Source organism: Amborella trichopoda, chromosome 1, assembly GCF_054954075.1.
Source record: "Amborella trichopoda isolate Santa Cruz 75 chromosome 1, AtrichopodaSantaCruz75HAP2 v2.0, whole genome shotgun sequence".
NCBI classification, from domain to species: Eukaryota; Viridiplantae; Streptophyta; class Magnoliopsida; order Amborellales; family Amborellaceae; genus Amborella; species Amborella trichopoda.
The window spans coordinates 30,964,673-30,984,778 of record NC_142336.1 but is presented as its reverse complement, the minus strand read 5'-3'; the positions used below and the strand labels follow the sequence as shown (position 1 = coordinate 30,984,778).

The window sequence follows — 20,106 nt, the reverse complement described above, 5'->3', positions numbered from 1 at the left end:
GTAGCATTTATGGTACTGAGTTAGTTATATTTACTCTTGTCCATCCATTTTTGTCTTTTCATTCACATTATTTTCCCCTTTAAAAGAATGTGTATTCATTTCTCTTGATTGGGTGTTTATTACTCTTCTTTTGTTTCTGTCATTTAATGATGATGATCATTCTCCCCCTTATTCTTTTTTTTATTAAATGGTGATCTTCTTTCCTCTTATAGCAAATGATCCTCTTGGTTTGGTTACATTTATCCATTTTCTTTGTTCCTCGTTCTTTAAAGCATAGATTATCTCTCTTTACCTTGACCCTCATTCTCTTCTCCATTAAATACTGATCTCCTTTCCTTTTATAGAATGCATTATTATTGATTTGTTACATTGATGTCTCTTCTTGTTTTCCCTCTCTTGTTAATATAGATCCCCTATCCTTGCTTTGATCTATCATCTTCTCTATGTGTTAATAGTATTTTCATGCCTTGCTTCACTCATTTCTTTGTTGGTTTATGTTAACTCTTCCTTTACTTTTCTTATTTATATAATAATGCATATCTATCTCATCTCTCATATGTCTTAAAGTTAGGATTATTGGTTTTGTTTTTCTGTCTTAGTTAGGGGTTTCTTGTTTTCATCTCTTCTTTTTCCTTGTACTTTATATTTTGAATCTCTTCTCCTTCGTTCTTCTCACTTCCAATCTCTTTTATGTTTATTTTATCTTTTTCCTCATATTTTGTTCCATATAATAGTCTTTCTTAGTTTCTTCCGGATATGCTTGTTTTTCTACCTTTTAGCTGGGTCTTTATCAACCTCTCTCATCTCCTATCCTCTCTTATATTTTTTTCCCTTTTTTATTTAGATTTTGGTCAATAGCTTAGTCTCACTCTTTCTCTTCTTGATTATTTATCCTTCTTGACCTTCATTATCTTCTATTAAGAATTGACATCTATCCACCCTTCTCTTCCCCCATTTATGAACCATCTCCTACTTCTCTTTATCTCTTTCACCTTAACCTTCTTTCTCATGTTTTTTTCTTTCATCTCTTTCCTTTATTTATTCTTATTACTACTATTGCATATTATGTATTAGTATCAGTCATTCTTCATTTTCCTTCCATCTATTTTATTTCTCCTCATGTTGTATTTTTATCTTTATTCGAATTTTATACTAACACCTCTCTGTCTCGCCAAGGAGGATCTCATTCTCTTTCTCCTTCACAACCACGCTGGCATCTCCATGATATTATCTTTCTCTTTCATCTTATGTTATGCATGTTTAGATTAGTCTTACTTATTTTTCTTCCATGCATTTTGATTTCTTGTTCTTCCAGCATCTAGTAGTTAGATTTTTTACTCCTGTTTACTCACTTCTTTCTAGTTTAGTTGCTTATCTGTGTTTTTCTTCTTTTGTTCCCTTTTTATATCTATTTTCTTAAAATCTCCCTTCTAGCTATAAAACCCTTTCAAAACTTTCTTGTTTGAGTTCCAACGTTAAGATAGTATGGAAGCCGGCTTTGTCAGCGATCTGAGAGGGATAAGGTCTTAGGACCCGATTCTCCCTCGGAGCATAATATAACAGGACCCATACTCTACTGACTCGTTGATGTATTTACTGTTGAAATCAAGACGGCGCATAGTCCCCTACCAGCAATTTCAAGTATAAAAAATCTAGCACCCACCTTGGGCCCATCAAGCTTCCCTTCCATCTTAAATATTGAAACAAACTCTTGAACCGTTGTTTCAAAAGGCCTCTTTCAACGAAAAACTCATCCCGGCTCATCGTGAGCCCTTGCTTCTCTTCATGGCCAGAAACCGCCAAAAGTTACCACAGGAAGTGTCAAAACTCCCCACGACAGATTTTACCCATCCCGGCTCACCCCGTGTACTTTTTGGATGTTCAGAAGCCTAACGCCATTGGCACTATCGCTAGCTCCATTGCCATTGCCACCAGGTCTCCAGAGCTCTAAAAGATCACTTCGCCCTTAGGGGCTTGCTATTGGCCTTTCTCAATCTTTTCTACTGAGTTTCAGAGAAAAGGGTTTGGTGTCATTTGCAATGTCGTCAGGACCCTGACCCCCTAATCTTCGTTGTGACCGCTCGGGACCACAGATCTTGGGTTTTATTATCGTTGGCGCCGGGATTTTGTTGCCTGGATCAACCTTCCTTTGTTGGTAGCGTAGCTTTTATCGCTTTCCTTCTTTTTCATGCCTCCCCCGCACCTTTGTTCGTGAGGGACCCTCTTCCCTCACCCCTATCTTGTGCCTCGAGTAGCGTCATACCCGACTCTAAGCGCGCTTGAGTCGACATAAGTCGTACTCTCCTTTTGAACCGCACTTCGGACACCGAAGCACACATTGGCTAGCACCAAGGTGCTTGGCGCTCATTCATTGCTAGGGTGCCTAGCCCTACAGTTTCATTATGCCTCGATCTGGTTTGTCATAGCGCAGCGCATCCCACTGGGTGTGATTAAAGTGCCTCGTGTTCATTTTTGTTTGAGCACCATTATGATTGGTTGACACACTCTTTCACGTGCACGTGTGCTGTTTGTCATATGTGCGTTATTGCACTCGATCTGACATAGGTCAAACTTTCTCAAATATAGTTTTTGAAAAACCTATATCCGACCTTCATATTTTCGGAGTAGGCACCTAATCCCTATAGGAAGAGCAGTATGGATCGTGGGCCCTCAGCGGGAATACCCTCTCCCTACACTTGGCCTCTAAGAGCACCCCACAATACTTTGGACCCATGGTGGCTTATAGGAGTGGCCCGAACCAAAGGTGGGTGTACCCTGTTACCTGACCTCATTTTTAAAATTAGGTCTTTACCTAGGTAGTATATCTAAGCCTAGCCTTACCTACTAGTGGTTTAGAAGTACCCATGTCTTTTCGCTTGAACTGTGTTCCTAAGTAGCGAGATGTACTACAACCCAAGTATGGTGGTAGAAGAGTCGGACACCGAGCTGACCACCAACTCATACCGGAGGTCGGGTACATCGAGCAGTCATCCATCGAGACAGAGTGCAGCTATCAGCTTGTTGATATCCCATGGGACTATGGAGTTGAGCCTCGGTCTGGATCTGTAGTTAGGTCACCTAGTCGTCAGTCTAGAGATCAACTCAGTCACCGGTCCAGCTCTAGGGATCATCAGGTCTGTACCGCTTGAAGCACCCTAAACTGTCGAGGGATTAGACTGGGTGCGATTCTCCAGCAAGTTGCAGTGTTGCCCCTATCCCGATGCCAATCTCAAGATAGGATTTGCGCTTTGAGTGGTGGTCAATCTGGTGATTTAAGCATAGGTGATCCTCCTATACCAATAGCACCCCGTCCACCCAGTAGAGAGCATTCCACTAGGGTTAGTGCAACATGATCTTCTAATGCTTGCAGTAGCAGTAGGGCTGACCAAGCTCCTCTTAGGGCCGCTCAACCTAGTATTAGGTTAGCACCCAACCCTAGTGTGGCCCAGTTTCCACTAGGGATCAACCAACTAGTGGTAGATAATCTTGTTGATCAAAATAGGATATCTCAAGCTGTTCTCCAAGCCATGGGGAACCCTAGCCTAGGGCATGCAGCAAACTTCTCGGTCGAACCTAACTTAGGGTCCCCTCAGTCTGGTCAAGCACAATTCGATCCGGGGATAGTCCCGAGCCGAACTGCCTTGGACTCATCATAACAGTTTTACAATCCTCAACCTAGGGAACTCCTCCTATGGCACTTGTATACCCACCACCACACTAGCTAACTCCTCTACATCCAACTGGTCAACCTGCCACTTTAGGAAGTAACCCTTGGATATCATACGCACCGGCAGACATGAAATACCAATCTTTAGAGGGACAAATGAAAATTATGCACGTTGTGCTTCAAAGATTGGGGGTCGATGATCCCGCTCTCACCGAGCCTTATGATGAATCTTACTTAGATGGATTCGCCAACCTACCTATGAATTTCTTACCCCTTGAATTTCAAAATCTCTTTGGTGGTAAAGGCGACCCATGCCTTCACATAACCAGCTACCTTTTTGCTATACCAGCAATCCATGATAGGCCGATTGCCCTTAAAGCGATGTTCGCCCACAGTTTCACATGAGACGCCACTATTTGGTTTAACGAGTTTGTGACAGACTACCCCGAGGTCACATGCCGAGAAATGTTCAAAATATGCCATTGAGAGGGTTTTGCCATAAGTGGAAGAATCAAGAGACCGATCATAGATCCTAATCACCATCGGAAGGAGGAGACTCGGTGTGGTGTATTAAGCCCGATTGAGGTAATCTCTGTCAATTTTACTTCTTCAAATTTTATTTTTTTGTTGAGCTCTTGTCTTCCCATAAAGCAATGAATTAAGATTTGATTTAAAGAATTGTATTCAATAGTGGAAGCAAGTGAGAACCATATTTTTCTTTTATTTATTTGTTTTAATGTAATGATCCTATGAGACCCTCCCACACCTATATGTGTAGGACCCCAAATGATCATCAGTAAATTTGGCACAGATTTCTAGAAAAGTTATCACATGGGTGTCAAACTTGACTTTTTTAGAGATCTGTGTCAAATTTAATGCTGATCCTTTGCGGTCCTACACACATGGGTGTGGGAAGGTCTCATAAAATCATTACTCTTAAAATAATACTAAAAAAAATTTTACAACAAAATTCCATGTTACAATAAAATTTGGAGGTGCACCTGGATTGTTTAAGGTTGCAACCTTATAAAGAAACTGCACCCTTTAAAAAAAATCTTAACCAAACCTCTAAGAGACTGAAATTGTCAATCATTCTTCAAAAAAATTGAAGGGCCATCCGTAGCCATGCAACCAATCCTTTCTTTTCAAGCACATGTGCTTCGACAATACATCTGCACAGCAAAGTTTGAAATCTTGAGACTTGAAATTGATTTTAATCCTCAAAGTGTGAAAGAAACCAGTCCCAACCGACAAATGTCATAATCACCTCGACCCGCTCATAACCCAAAAACAAAAATTGGGATATTTTTTTTTCCAAATCAGTGATTCATCTGCGCTGTACGTGAGAAGACAAAGGGAGGTTTCATGGCCTTTTGAGTGCTCACACTCACAGTGAAAAACCTCTGTAATTACAAAAGACTCGCTCTTGTCCTGAGTACATTGAAAAGGCAAGCAGACGATGTAGGACCATTGCGTTGCTACGAAAACGACGTTGCCTATACCCCCGCCTGTGGGAAGCATCTCTCTCTGACAGGAAAGAGAAAGATACAGAGTGATGCTTGCTTCCCCCTCTCTGCCTGCATCTATGAATGAGTGAGCGAGAGTGACGAGGACTACGGCCCTTGCTTTTAATGCCATGTTTCCATGGGGTAAAATGCTTTCATGCAATCGAGGGCGCCAAGGGAGTTAACGACAGTGAAATTAGGACGTGTTTACTGTTCATCGGACGCACTTGGTTTAAGTGCGATCTCTTTTAGAAATCCATCTTTCCATCAAAATTTAGGAAAATTTAAGCGCTGACAGGATTTCAACGCGTTAATAACTGTATGGGTCACATTTTTTTGTAAAGATTGTGGATACCACCACGAACCAGCGGCACTTTTTTTAAGAATTGTGCACCAGAAAGATGGGAAATCCCAGAAAGTTTTCGGCCTCTCTAGTAGTAAGGGAAATAGTGCCCCTTTCTAGCATTTCCAAAACCAGAAATAGTAAAGGCAAATAGTGCCCCTTTCTAGCATTTCCAAAACCAGAAAGATGGGAAATCCCACAAAGTTTTCGGCCTAGTAAGGGAATGTTTGGTGCTTCCAAGTCCGAATTGACATGTTGTTGGTTGTTTGTAACACGAGACAGCTCAATATATAAAAAATTATCTATTACTCAAAGCCAGTCCGGCATTTGCAACTCCAAACAACACTGTTATTCAGTGTTTTTGATGTCGAATAGTTTAACTTCTTAAGTTGTCTCGTATTAGAAATACCAAATCAATTAGCAGTAATTTAAATTCTTACTATTTAATTAATATAATAGGATTATTGTAATGTATTTAGTTTTATTTATTTATTATTTTGTTTATTGTTGTTTGTATGAGAATGTATTTTTTTCAATATACTTAAATGAAGTATAATTTAGCAAAATAGAATATTTTTCTATCCTGAAATATAATAGATAGACATATTTAATTACATTTTATTTGTTTTTAAGAATTTTAGAATTAGAATATAAAATTATATATATATATATATATATATATATATATATATATATATATATATTGAAAAATAGAAATAGAAATAATAATAAATAAAAGATAAAGAAAAATCCATTGAAAAATAAAATACAAATAATAATAAATAAAACACAAAATAAATAAAATTAATTATATTACATAAATTCTAATTTACTAATTAAATAATAATTTAATTAATAATAATCAAGACCAATTTTTCTAATTCCTAAGAAATTGAGTTGTCAAGTATTGGACACACTAAACAACATGTATGTTAGGTTTTTGGTCGTACTGGACAAGCCCTTACTAATAGAGATAAGCTGAAATCTTGGAGTACTTCCCACATGTCTGGTGTTGAAAATGCGGAACAGGTGGGCAATTCTAAAAAATAAAAACAATAAAAGCCTAGGGGTTGCGGTGTCTTCATCTAATTTTTTTCAAAAGTCTGACCCATACCATAATAAACACCTTAAATCCAATTGTACATAATTTTCTTCCAAAATTTAAGATGATCAATAATTTAGACCAAAGACCATGAATATCAAGTGCGAAATTTTTTTAATTCAAAATTATCTCTAAGACAGATTTTGGAACGGGGTTGATGTGAGTTTGGATACCCTACAAATTCATTTCTATAACCAATGCAAAAGTTTTATTGCATCTATTAATATGCGGCCCCTTCTAAAAATCAACATTGCATATGGATGTTGGATCTGAAATTTCATTGGGTGATAGTCTGACGACCAGGTTCATGAATTCTTAAAATTTAATTGTTTTAAAGGATTGAAATAAACAGTTCAAGAACAAACTTCTAAATTCATCAATCTTTAACATTCAAAATTTATTTTCCTTCCACATTCATAGTCATGGTGGCCGATATAAAATTTTGGATCCGAATTTCAGACCTAAAATATGTTTTTGCAGGAGACCTGCAGTGGACGCACCCAAGCCCTGCCTATGGATAAAACTGATTTGACTCGAGGAAATGCCCTACTTCACTAAACGCTCGGTTTCGAGCAGGAAAATGCCCCTCCTACTTCAATGGGCGAATTTCTGAATAAACACGGTGTATGTGTTAGTTTTTTTGGTTTTTAATATACCTCTGTTGGACTCATTCAGAAACACAAAAAGCACATACGGCCGCAGGGATTTGATAGAAGTTACACACATTTTCCGAATTCAATTGCCTTTTAGTAGTTGATCTTGATTTTCTTGCGGTCCCTTTTTTGTGGGTTTCTGGAAAGAAAAAAATTAGAAAAGGGAATTTTTTTTTTTTACTTTGTATAATTTATTGGAGAAATTGTCTATTACCATGATAAAAATCGAACTCAAGACATCATGTTGTTGGGCTTCACCACCCTGACCACCAGTCTTAAGCCCATTCTTAAAGAAAGTTGAGTCAGAGAGAGTATAAGCCTTTTGTAGGAGGTATTTCAATTCCATTTGTTTTTCTCTTAGAGAGTAATTTTTTCATCTCTCTTACCCCTTTTATATAGTAATAGCTAATGAGATAATCCTAGTCCAAGAGAATGATTTTTCCTATCATAATTAACTTTATCAAAAATAAAGTAATTCATATTTTATAGGATTCTTTTTTTATTTTTTTATTATTAATAAATCCAACAATACCATATACAGTGGCATTGTGATATGACAAGTGGATAGACCGTTTCGAATTTCTGCTCAAATGATTTTGGTTTTTTTTTAAAATATTCAATTTCTCCAAGTCAAATTTTTTGATTGACGAATGGACTGTTTTGGCTATGGCCAGGTTGGGGATAGAGTTTTATTATCTTACCAATTGTTATATATTTTGGGCTTTTTGTTTCGTCAAGGTTGGCATAAATGCCCAACTAGTACAGAGGTTTCAATATATGTTTCCATGTGCAGTTGTAACACGTGGGTCCAATGTGACAATTTATTGGAGGGAAAATTTTACGCGTGGCCCCACTCATATATTAAAATATGTAAACCCTGCAGTTATCTTATGTATATAATAGCTTCAGTCGTAACAATGCTTATCTTTGATTTCAATGTTTTTCAAATAAGTTTTACATGAAATTTAGGGTGTGTCCAATGCACCTAGCAAGAACAAAATAAAGTATTTTTTTATTAAAAAAATCCAAATATATTCCTGCAAGTTATAGGAGTATTTTGGCTATTTTTATAAAAATATAAATTTCATTGTTATTAGGTACAACCGTACGAGAGGTATGCGAGCTCCAACTTCACTGCAATGTTTTCTAAAATAAAAAACAAATAAGATCCGATGAATGATCTAATATACTTATCTGAATCTTCCATAATTATCTCAATCTTCCATTTAAATTAGATGACTGAGATTAGGGGCCACATGCTTTCAATATGTGGGTGGCACCAAGTATAAAATTTTCCCTCTATTGACTATGGTGGTCAATTTTGTCAAGTGCACACAACTATCACGTTTTATGTCTTAGTGTTGTATAAATTGATGTAAGTTTCAAAAGATATCAGTGAGTGTATTGTCTTCTAGATTAGTAAGTTGCTGATATAAATTTTCATATGAAAAATATTAGGTGTTATATCAAACTAGTATATCTTTCGATGTATAATATTTATCTCATATTGAAGAATGAAGCAAGAAAGGTTATATTTAAATATGCATTTATTCTTTTGACAATGAAATGAAGATTATATATATTGGGGTAAGTTTTATATGTTTCCCCTACCACATAAAACTTATATACTTCCTTTTATCCAATTGTCCATTCTGAATGGAAGGCCAAGATTGCCTCAATCACAATGTCACGTCTCTACACTCTATTTTTTTTATTTTTTTCTATAAATTATTTTGATACAAAATTTTGGAGGTCCAATTATCTATTAAACTCGCACTAGCGAAAAAAAATTTAAAAAATATTTTCAATAAAATAAAATGACCAAAATACCCCTGAAACATTCAAGGGGTATTTTGATCATTATATTTTATCAAAAACTTATTTTTAATATTTTTTATAAGTGCGCCCTAATGAGAAGATGGCACGTACCAAATTTCATATTCATAAAATTTGTATAAAAAAAACAAAAATAAAATACTTTGAGACGTCGAATCTAAGATCAAATAGTGAGTGGCTGCCTTGATCAAAATTGGACGGCTGGATGGTAGGGGAAGCATAGATCTTCTATACTGTAGGAGAAGTATAGAAACATTTCCCTATATATTGAATGATCCGACCTGCCGGATTATATATATTGAAAGATTATAAGTATTTAAATATGCATTTATTCTCTTCACTTATATTGCACCCAAGCAGAGAGAGAATACCTGTGTTGTGAGCGCCTATGGTGCACGAGCACTTGAGATTCTTTTATGATTAGGTACTCTAAATGCCCTTCCACTTTAAATCGATGATTTTGTATCAAAGAAAATAGTTTATGGCGATTAACATGGATAATGATGAAAGGCCAAAAAAAATTAAAAGTTTACAATAGTCTATTTTTAAGGTTGATTTTGATATTTTTTTAGGAAAAATATTATGGCTGTTAGAAAATAATATCTATCAAAACCATAGCCTTTTGCAAAACTTATTTTGTAATATTTGTAGAGAGAACAAATGAGTTTTAGTTTCACATTGGTAGATGAGAAAGCGAAAATCAAGTGTATTTAAAATTTACCTTTTTTGTTATCGGTCATGAAACAAGAGAAGGCCTTTGTGGAGCAAGCAACTTATGAACGTGTGTGGCTGCAATGGCATTTGAGGTGCACTTTTGCAACTTTACTATCACATGTTTGGTTGTGCGAAGGAAGTGCAAAGTGCCAACAGCATTGTTCTGACAAATGAAGATTGTCCAGGTGTTGTTTAGCTATGTGGATATCACGATTAATTATTGATTTAAATTAATTAATGATTTTAAGTGCAATAGTCTAACTTGGAACACAAGAAGTCCGGTTTGTTAAACAAATTTTACTGTAATTAACAGTTTTAAGTACGAATGTTCAACTTTGAAACGAAAAAGGTTGCAGTCGTTCTCCGAACTATTTGTTATAAAGTGAACAGGTTCTTTCACTTTCAATTACTATGGCTGAGGCCATATAACTTGCTCTTGCTTTTTATATATGGTGAAGTATATAACGAGACTACTTACTTTTTGCACGAGGCGGTCATAATTAATCTTAACCCTAGATGTAAAATTGATTTGTTGCATTTATTCTATAGAACAAACTCAATGTTAAAAAATAATAATAATAATAATAATAATAATAATAATAATAATAATAACAATAATAACAATAATAATAATAATATGTATGCTTTAAAACAAAAAAGATACCTTGTTCACAAAGTATTTCTTAGACTCTTAAACTTGCTACCCCGTCAATTTCTAAAATTTAACATTGAAATCCATATTCTTTGAATGGATGGTTGAGGTGGTAAAAATAACAAGTTTTAAATTCGAAACCCATCACTGAATGACATTTTTAGGTAGATCTGAGGTGGCAACAGATCGGGTCAACCGAGACCCACCTGAGTCGGGTCCAAGTAATTTGGAACTAGACATTGGGTTCAAAACCTAGATCCGAACCCAAACCTGGTCCGAGTTGACCTGACCCAATTGCCACCCAAGATCAAGAAACGCACAGTGATTTGAGAGGAACAGGGGTTCAACTACAATTTGGTAATCTCATAAAAGAGTCAAGGACACGGTTTTGGTGAGTCTGTCGATTCATCTATTACCGTGCGGTCCCTTGTCTATCAAACGGCCATCTTAAGATGGATGTTAAAAAATGTTACATCCACTAAAAATTAAATGGACAATAGAAAAGGAAATTCAAAAAATCAGGATTGAGACCATTCATCTTTTGTATAAAGAGGTCACAATTACTTACAACAATCCGATGTGAAATTTCATAGCTTGGGTGTGTCACAAAATTTGAGAAAAATTCGTTTGAACATTGAATTGGGTCAATGAAATAAATGCAGTCACCCAATTTCACATCTAATGGTCAAGATTAATTGTACCCATATTGTACCAAAGGTAACTGGTCTCATTATACATTTTTTCAAAAAAATAATATTATATTTTTTTAAAAAGAATTCTAAAAATTATTATCATGTTTAGATTATCGACCACTGAAATTTAAATGGAAAAATATATCTTTGTAATTAATTTGAGAGGGAGACAACACAAGAATAAGTTGGGGTGGCATCTTGAGGGATATGAGTTTTGGAGGGAATTTCCTTGGAGAGCTAAAAGTTGGGGCTCACATCTCGAGGGAAGAAGATTGAAAGAGGACCGCAACATGTTAATCGGCGTCGTCTTAGGAATCTGCTCGCACGAGGCCGCGACGACGATGACATGGTGGCCCACGCATGTCTCCATCTTTCTCTATACATTCTCATTTTCGTCCTTTTAATGACCTCAATACCCTTGATCCCGCATTTTCATAAATTGCGAATCCATGCAGCCATGGGTCTAAAGTACATGTTCTAAGCGTCGCTTTTGAAAATTGGTGGGTTGAAAAGGCTTGGAACCGATGGTTTAAAAAGCGGATCGGTGATCCGGATAGGGTACCTCAAAAATCGATTCGGATCGGAGATTCGTATCGAGAATCGACTGAATCGATTAGATTAAAGCTTCAAAAAAATTCGAAAAAATTATTAAAATTCATTCTAAATATTTTTTTTAAGAATTCAATAAAAAATGAGGGTACTCCATTAAGAATTTTCATTTCTTTGCATGAATATGCGAATATTGATATATTCTTTCCCTGCATGAATTACTATTTATCAATTAATTTACATCACACAAAAGGATAAACATAGAATTATCATGGAATAAGTATATCAACATACATGGACTACAATAAAGCATACAATTAGTAACATACGATCTAAAAATAAAACTACAGACGACGTCGTTCTTCTTCTTGGTCACGCTGATGCCATTGATTGAATTCGTTTGACAATTCATTGATTCGATCTAAAAACAAATCATCGATATTAGCAGGCGTCTGACTATACCCAAATCCCAGAGTGTTAGTATTCTGTTGTGTTCCCAATCCAAAATCCCCAAAGCTTGTCCATCCTTCATGCTCACCTACACTGTCGTGCTCATCCCTACACTGTTGCTGTTGGGACTCGATATGTGAATAATATGGCTAGGATAGGGTGGCCTCAGAATCATCATCTCTCTCATATTCCCTTAGACCCCCATCACACTCTCCCTCATTAAGTACAATATCACCGACATCTTCGACGAATTGTGGATACTTTGGCTGGCTGCTTCCTCTTTCAAGCTGCTCATCACCTTCTTCAATATCTTCCTCACCGAAAGCCTCAAGGAAAGCTCTCTTGTGCAACACTGGCTCCTCCTCTTCTACTACCCATTAGTCTGCTGTGTCTGTGACAAATATTGGTCTATCAGCCCATAGTCTTCAAGCTTCCTTCTTATTTGTCGCTCTCAGAGGTTTAAGTTATAATGAATGTAGACTAGTTTATGAAGGTTCTCCGAAGCGAGTCGATTACTCCTAGTAGTGGACAACCATTGGAACGTACTCTAGTTGTGCTCACAGCCAGTAGCAGAACATGTCTAGGAGAGCACCTTGATTGCTATCATCTTTAGGTGACGTGCATCAGTACCATATATCTCCCACCATTCAGCGGGATTAAAATACAAAAAGCATTGTAAGAGCAAGAACAATTCATAAGATTAAATATATGAATGAAGAAAATATTAGCGGGAGGATAACCTAGATCCATCTTAGTTCTAGAATTCTTGGCAAGTCTAGTTTCGAAGGATCCTATAGCATCCCTATACATAGCAAGCTAAAACAAATAGATTTCGTTTTAGTACATTATTCCTCACAAATATAACAACTCATTGAAGTTCTTACCCAAACATTAAATAATACCCTCTTGTATTACTACTACTTGGTTTCGATGGCTTCTCTCCAACCTTGCAATAATGTATCGGACCCCTTCCATAATCTTGTAGGGATGTTCAGGTGTCAAATAGAAAAATTTTGGGTTGAAGTAGTAACCTAGAACATATATAGATAGAAAAATGTAATTTACAATTTTATAAAAAAATGATTTAAAATAAAACATTCTAATGATATAAATATATATTTACCAGCATAATGAATTGGACGTCCAAATTTGGTGTTCCACCTCCTTTCTATAATCTTAATCACTTTGCTAGCAAAACTACACTTATCCCCAATAGCTGATTTCGCCTTCTCGATACCTTCATAAAAGATGCCCATGGTAGCTTTCTTGTCAGTATCCATCATTCTTAACACCGTGACCAAAAGGGCAGTGGCCTCTATGACATTGGAACATCAAGACCAGAACCTCCTATTTGAGACTATGCCGTCCACTTTTATACCGGTACTGGACTTCGAGAGGCAGTCATTTAACCACTCTTCACAGGTAAACAATCTCTTTAATGCACCTTCAGATTCTCGAATGGAGTCTACAGCTAAGTAATCGATCGCAAAGCGGGTTATGGCAGGATTGATTATCTCTTTTTTCTTAGAGTGTTCTCTAAACTGAAGTAAAATTTTAGAGTGGTTATAAATAAATCTCGACACCAACCTTACTTCCTCTAGAATCTCCTTCACAAATTTGATCTCACCGATCTCCTCTAACATAGATCGATGCTCTGTGCAGCACACGGGGTCCATACTAGATGCTTCCTCTTATCCATCAACTTGCTGCCCGCAAAAACAGATGCACATGCATTGTTCGTAATAAACTGGACTACATGCTTATCTCCCACCTCCTCCACTATCTGATCATATAGTCGTACTTAGAAGTTTGCATCCTTCTTTATCCTTGATACGTCTTTGCTAGACAAAAAAATTGTACCTATTGGGGAATAGGCCAAGAAGTTTAAAAACTCCTTTTTGCTAACTTTATTCAACCAACTATCGCTTATGAGACTAAGCCCTGTCCTTGGCCAACTCTGTTTATATTCTTCAATCCACTTTGTAACTTCTACCTCCTCTTCATTTAATATTAGCCCACTAAGCTCATATGCTGTCAGGGGTTTTACCTCGGGCCCAGCTCTCTGGATTGCACTGACCATAGGTGGATAATATGGGCTATTGGCTGCATCAAAGGGAATCCCTTTATCGTAGAACCATTTACCAACATATCTCCCCAACATGTTTCTTGTACCTTTAACCATGCCTTTTAGGGTCATCTATTGTGACTTAGGCTTTGAGAGAAATGGGTCTACACGACCATGACCTGCAATACTGGCACTCCTAGGTAACCTAGACACAATTTCTTCAACGTCTGATTCTTCTTGATACATATTGTCACCAACCCCTCAATACATATTGGCCCGCCATACATGCTTGAGCTGGGCCCGCCATGCATATCTGAGCTAGGCCCACCATGCATGCCCATGTCATAACCACCAGGAATTCTAAACCCGCATTCCCTCTGGTATGTTTCATATAAACTCATTCTTGTGGCCATCTCCAAGTCATTAATATATTGCTCTTCTAGATCATTTCCGCTATATGGCGTATATAAACTAGCTATCTCCTCACCCATCTCTTGCTTTGTAATTTTTTTTCTTTTGGTAGCCTTGAGAAATGCCGCCATCTTCTTTCTTACATTATTAGGGACACTATTACAGGCAGAAACATCTCCCTTAACCCCTGCCAAGTATTGCTTGAACCTATGTACCCCACTACTTATCACTCTTTGGCAGTAATTACAAATAATTTTGTCTTTTTTGTTGGGATCAAGTCTGACCCCATGTTGCCATGCAAGGTCTTCTGTAGATCTTGCCATGGTTCAACTTTAAAATGTAAAATGTTAAAAATTAACCTGACAGTTGAACATGAAAAATAATCACCATGTGTAGTGATAATATGTATGGGTAGTTCATGAAGTTATATTTGTTAGTTAATGCAAAATACTTCTATTGACAAAAATATTTTAATTTCTACTAAGAAAAATAATTTATTTATGCAACATTATAGATAAAACTAGCCTATATCAGCCACTACATAAAGACCAATAAATTTACATTGATATAGTATCAATAAAAAATATATTTACAATGATATAGTAATTCACAATGCCAATACATATGGACTTGTCACAAATCTTCATTTCGACAAATATGAATTAGTTCCTACTGAGAAAAAAAAAAATTATGCAACATTATAGATAAAAAAAAGTCTTTATAAGTCACACATGCCAAATATTCAGACATCTCAATTACAAATATGCAATAGAATATAATAAAAAATGCAAGCTTCAAACATGCCTACAACTCAATTATCAAGAACATACATTTTTTGCATTAAAAATTTAATAATAAAATTGATAATTGCAAGCTAATATAATTATCATACATGATATTTTACAATGATATTCACTTTAATTCCTCATGATAATACAGTTTAACAACATGTATTTTTTGCATTAAAAATTTAAAAAATTAAAAAAACTTTTTTAATGGAAAACTACATTAAAAATATAATACAGTTTAACAACATGTATTTGTTAATGTATTTTTTTGCATTAACAACAAATTAAAAAATACAGTTTTGCATTAAAAATATAACAACATGCCACGATTTTTTTACAATGATATTCACTTTAATTCCTCATGATAATACAATTTAACAACATGTATTTTTTGTATTAAAAATTTAAAAAATTAAAAAAAAAAATTTAATGCAAAGCTGCATTAAAAATATAATACAATTTAACAACATGTATTTGTTAATGTATTTTTTTGCATTAACAACAAATTAAAAAATACAGTTTTGCATTAAAAATCTAACAACATGCCACATTTGTTCTACAATGATATTCACTTTAATTCCTCATGATAATACAGTTTAACAACATGTATTTTTTGTATTAAAAATTTAAAAAATTAAAAATACTTTTTTAATGCAAAACTGCATTAAAAATATAATAACAGCATGTATTTGTTAATGTATTTTTTTGCATTAACAACAAATTAAAAAATACAGTTTTGCATTAAAAATATAGGAACATGTATTTTTTTGCATAAATAATCTATCAACATGCAATTTTTTGAACTAGAATTTAACAATAAAAATTAAAAATATTTTTTAATTCCTCATGATAATCAAAATTTTTTTTACAAAAAATCACGATTTCTCAAAAAAGTTGATCATGAAAAAAAAAAAACCCAGTTCTTAACAGACCAACCTAACATCAATCATTCCAACTCAAAAATCCACCTCAAATCGAATAAATTACATCAAATTTAATACATGTTTTGATAAACAACATTATAAAGAATCAAAGCCCTATAATATTAACACGTTATTATCAAAATATTAAATAAAATCGATTGAATTGAGGAAAAAAAAAAAAAAAACGCAGTTCTTCACAGACATCAGTCATTCAATCTCAAATTGAATAAATCAGATAAAATTGAATACATGAGATGATAAGCAACACTACAAAGAATCAAAACCCTATAAATTTAATACATGATTTATAAAATATTGACAGGATTTGATCAAATGGCAGAAAAAAAAAAAAAAATAGTCCACTTTTTTTTTAGCAGACATCACTCTTATTTTCTATAAAATCCAACTCAAATTGAATAAATCAGATAAAATTGAATACATGAGATGATAAGCAACACTACAAAGAATCAAAACCGTATAAATTTAATACATGATTTGTAAAATATTGACTGGATTTAATCAAATGGCGGAAAAAAAAAAAAAAAAAAAAAAACAGTCCACTTTTTTTTAACAGACATCACTCTTATTTTCTATAAAATCCAACTCAAATTGAATAAATATAATCAAATTGAATATATCTAATGATAAAAAACACTACAAAGAATCAAAACCCTATCAATTTAATAAAATGATTTGTAAAATATTGACGGGATTTGATCAAATGGCGGAAAAAAAAAAAAAAACAGTCTACATTTTTTTTAACAGATATCACTCTTATTTTCTATAAAATCCAACTCAAATTGATTAAATATAATCAAATTGAATATATCTAATGATAAAAAACACTACAAAGAATCAAAACCCTATAAATTTAATACATGATTTGTAAAATATTGACTGGATTTGATCAAAAAGTGGGAAAAAAAAACTGTCCACGTTTTTTTTAACAAGCATCACTTTTATTTTCTATAAAATCCAACTCAAATTGAATAAATATAATCAAATTGAATATATCTAATGATAAACAACACTACAAAGAATCAAAACCCTATAAATTTAATACATGATTTGTAAAATATTGACTGGATTTGATCAAATGGCGGAAAAAAAAAAAAAAACAGTCAACGTTGTTTTTAACAGACATCACTCTTATTTTCTATAAAATCCAACTCAAATTGATTAAATATAATCAAATTGAGTATATCTAATGATAAACAACACTACAAAAAATCAAAACCCTATAAATTTAATACATGATTTGTAAAATATTAATTGGATTTGATCAAATGGCGGAAAAAAAAAAAAAAAACTCTCCACTTTTTTTTTAACAGACATCACTCTTATTTTCTATAAAATCCAACTCAAATTGAATAAATATAATCAAATTGAATATATCTAATGATAAACAACACTACAAAGAATCAAAACCACTATAAACTTAATACATGATTTGTAAAATATTGACTGGATTTGATTGCATGGCGGGAAAAAAAAAAAACAGAGTTTTTACCTATTCTTCGTGTATCCGTGCCTTCAAACTAAAAATTGATATGTATTCCTCCATGATAATCACAAATTATGAACACAAACTTCTGACCAACACTCTTACAATCACTCAGCCTGAAATTTTACAAAAAATGAAGCTTTATTTCGATTGAAATCACTAAAATGGCGGAAGCCCTAAAACTCACTCTTCGATCCAAATTTGTTGATAACAAACGGTGGTTTTAATTCGTTTTATTGAGTGAAAATGATTCGAAATTTGAATTAAAGCCTATAAGATTCATTCATAAGGCTGAGAACGTTGAAAATCGATCACAAAATGTCAAAAAAAATCGAAATCTCGTGAAGAACACTGTGCAGCCCGTGCTCTTCTGGGTGACTAGGTCTGACTCAGACGGAATATCGAGTCTACTATTGGGAATCGCTCGGTTCTCTCTGAACACGGGTGATTCCTGTTTTATGTGCTGAAACGACACGTCCTTGGGTGATTCTCGAGTCGAATCGGGCGAGTCCAGTTCGACTCAGCATTTTTTAAAACCCTGCTTGGACCAAACGGAGAGAAACATTACTTCAGTTACTAAGAAGTCGGCACACCAATTTTTCTTCAGCGAGAGACCATAATATATATATATATATTATAGCGATCACAATTTATCACGTAGCAACAGATTGGTGTTGTGCTTATCGCTACTTGCAAAAAATACCTCTCTACAAGAGGTATCAAGCTCCATGATGTTGCCGGTTTCTTTTTTGTTTTAAACTAAATAATAATAAGGACTTCTTTTAAAGTTGTGAAAAAAAAGGGTCTATCATGGGATTCGTATAGGGCTCACCCAATTAGAGCTCTTTCGCACAAATGCGGATAGGCGTAGTGGAACCAAGAAATATGGAAAATAAAATTATGCCATAACCGATGTGTGTGTATGTATAAGTGGGAAAACATATGATAAAACAAATAAAGAGATAAATATTATTGGCACTAGATGTAAGTGGTTCACATTTTTAGGCTACGTCCACGAAAGAAAGAAAGAAATCCACTATTAACTCAAAAGTTACAATAGTATTCCAAGAAATAACTTTCTTGGGATTACCGATTTCTTCTAGAGACTCCTCTCTTTAGGATTTCCCTATCTGATATCATAGATTTCTTTTCTTTCTAGAGGTTTTCTCTCTCTAAAAGAAAAGGTTCTCACTTTTCTCATTTTTCTTCCCTTCTCTCTCTTTTCTCTCTACAAAGAAATGCCTTAAGAAGAGAATCATTGGCTCTCTTTTATCTTCTTATTCTCTCTAAGAAGAACAAGAATTATCTCTCTCAGAGAAGGATTACTCTCTCTTTTCTTCTCTCACAGAGAATGATGAATCTCTATCTTCTTCTTCTCTACAGAAAGTGGCTTCTAGTATCTAGAAGGTGCATGCCCAAAAATGGCCCAAAGAGATTCATGCTCAAAAATGACCCAAAGAGGTTCACGGCAAAAAATGGCTCAGAAAGGTGGCTTTGGTTTAATCAACCAAGAGCCCACAATAGCCTATCACATTATTCCCTTTTATGAATGAGCCAAAGGATAACTACCATATTTAAAAGTGTATCCTATAACCACTTAAAGGGGTGGTTCATCTCTATCTCCTTTTTAGAATGAGATAAGAGGAATATCTTCTCATACTAAAATCCATCACGTGATATCCTATTCTTATGGAAAGAAGACTTAGTCAACAAATCACTTTTTTTCATATTTTTGAAATGCCCTTCATAAAATTAAAACAATTACGTTGCTTTCTTTCCCTCATGAGATGGGATGCCCAACAATCTCCCCCTCCAATCCCAGAAAGGAGGTCTCCCTTCGAAAATTAACTAGGTGCTCAAATGGCACCTATGCCAGTCATGCCTCTCAATGACTCTTATCTGTGGCCAAGGTCTTCGTCATCAATATCCGGCACACTCCTGTCGATATGTATTTTCCCTAGTTGCAACAACTCCCCTTGTAAAAATCATCAAGTATTTCGAGATTGACTTCGCGGAGTCTAGTTCTCTAATGATGTCTTCATTTGTGTACCCATGTAACACATGATTTCTCCCCCAAAGTATAAACACACTTTGGATGTTCCTTTGAGATACTTGAATATCAAATTGACTATTGTCTAGTATTCCATGCCAGATTATCGACACCTGAATCTGTTCACAGTGTCACTATCAGTCCATAGAGTCATTGGCGGGTTAAAGTAATTCACTGTTGTGACGGTCCATTAGTCAATGCA

The 20,106-nt window shown here is 34.8% G+C and overlaps 1 protein-coding gene across 25 annotated transcripts in view; it reads left to right on the top strand.

Moving 5' to 3' along the window:
- The window catches only part of LOC105420199 (uncharacterized), a 67,437-nt gene extending 59,802 nt beyond the window's left edge, over nucleotides 1-7,635 (top strand). For 14 of the 25 annotated variants that reach the window (XR_016052380.1, XR_016052371.1, XR_016052366.1 and 11 more), the window contains 2 exons: nucleotides 4,017-4,252; nucleotides 7,098-7,635. The gene's annotated coding sequence lies outside the window, so the exon portion shown is untranslated. The remainder of the gene's footprint in view (nucleotides 1-4,016; nucleotides 4,253-7,097) is intronic. The other 11 variants (XR_016052381.1, XR_016052372.1, XR_016052349.1 and 8 more) reach the window with 2 other exon arrangements.
- The last annotated feature ends 12,471 nt before the right edge of the window (nucleotides 7,636-20,106 follow it).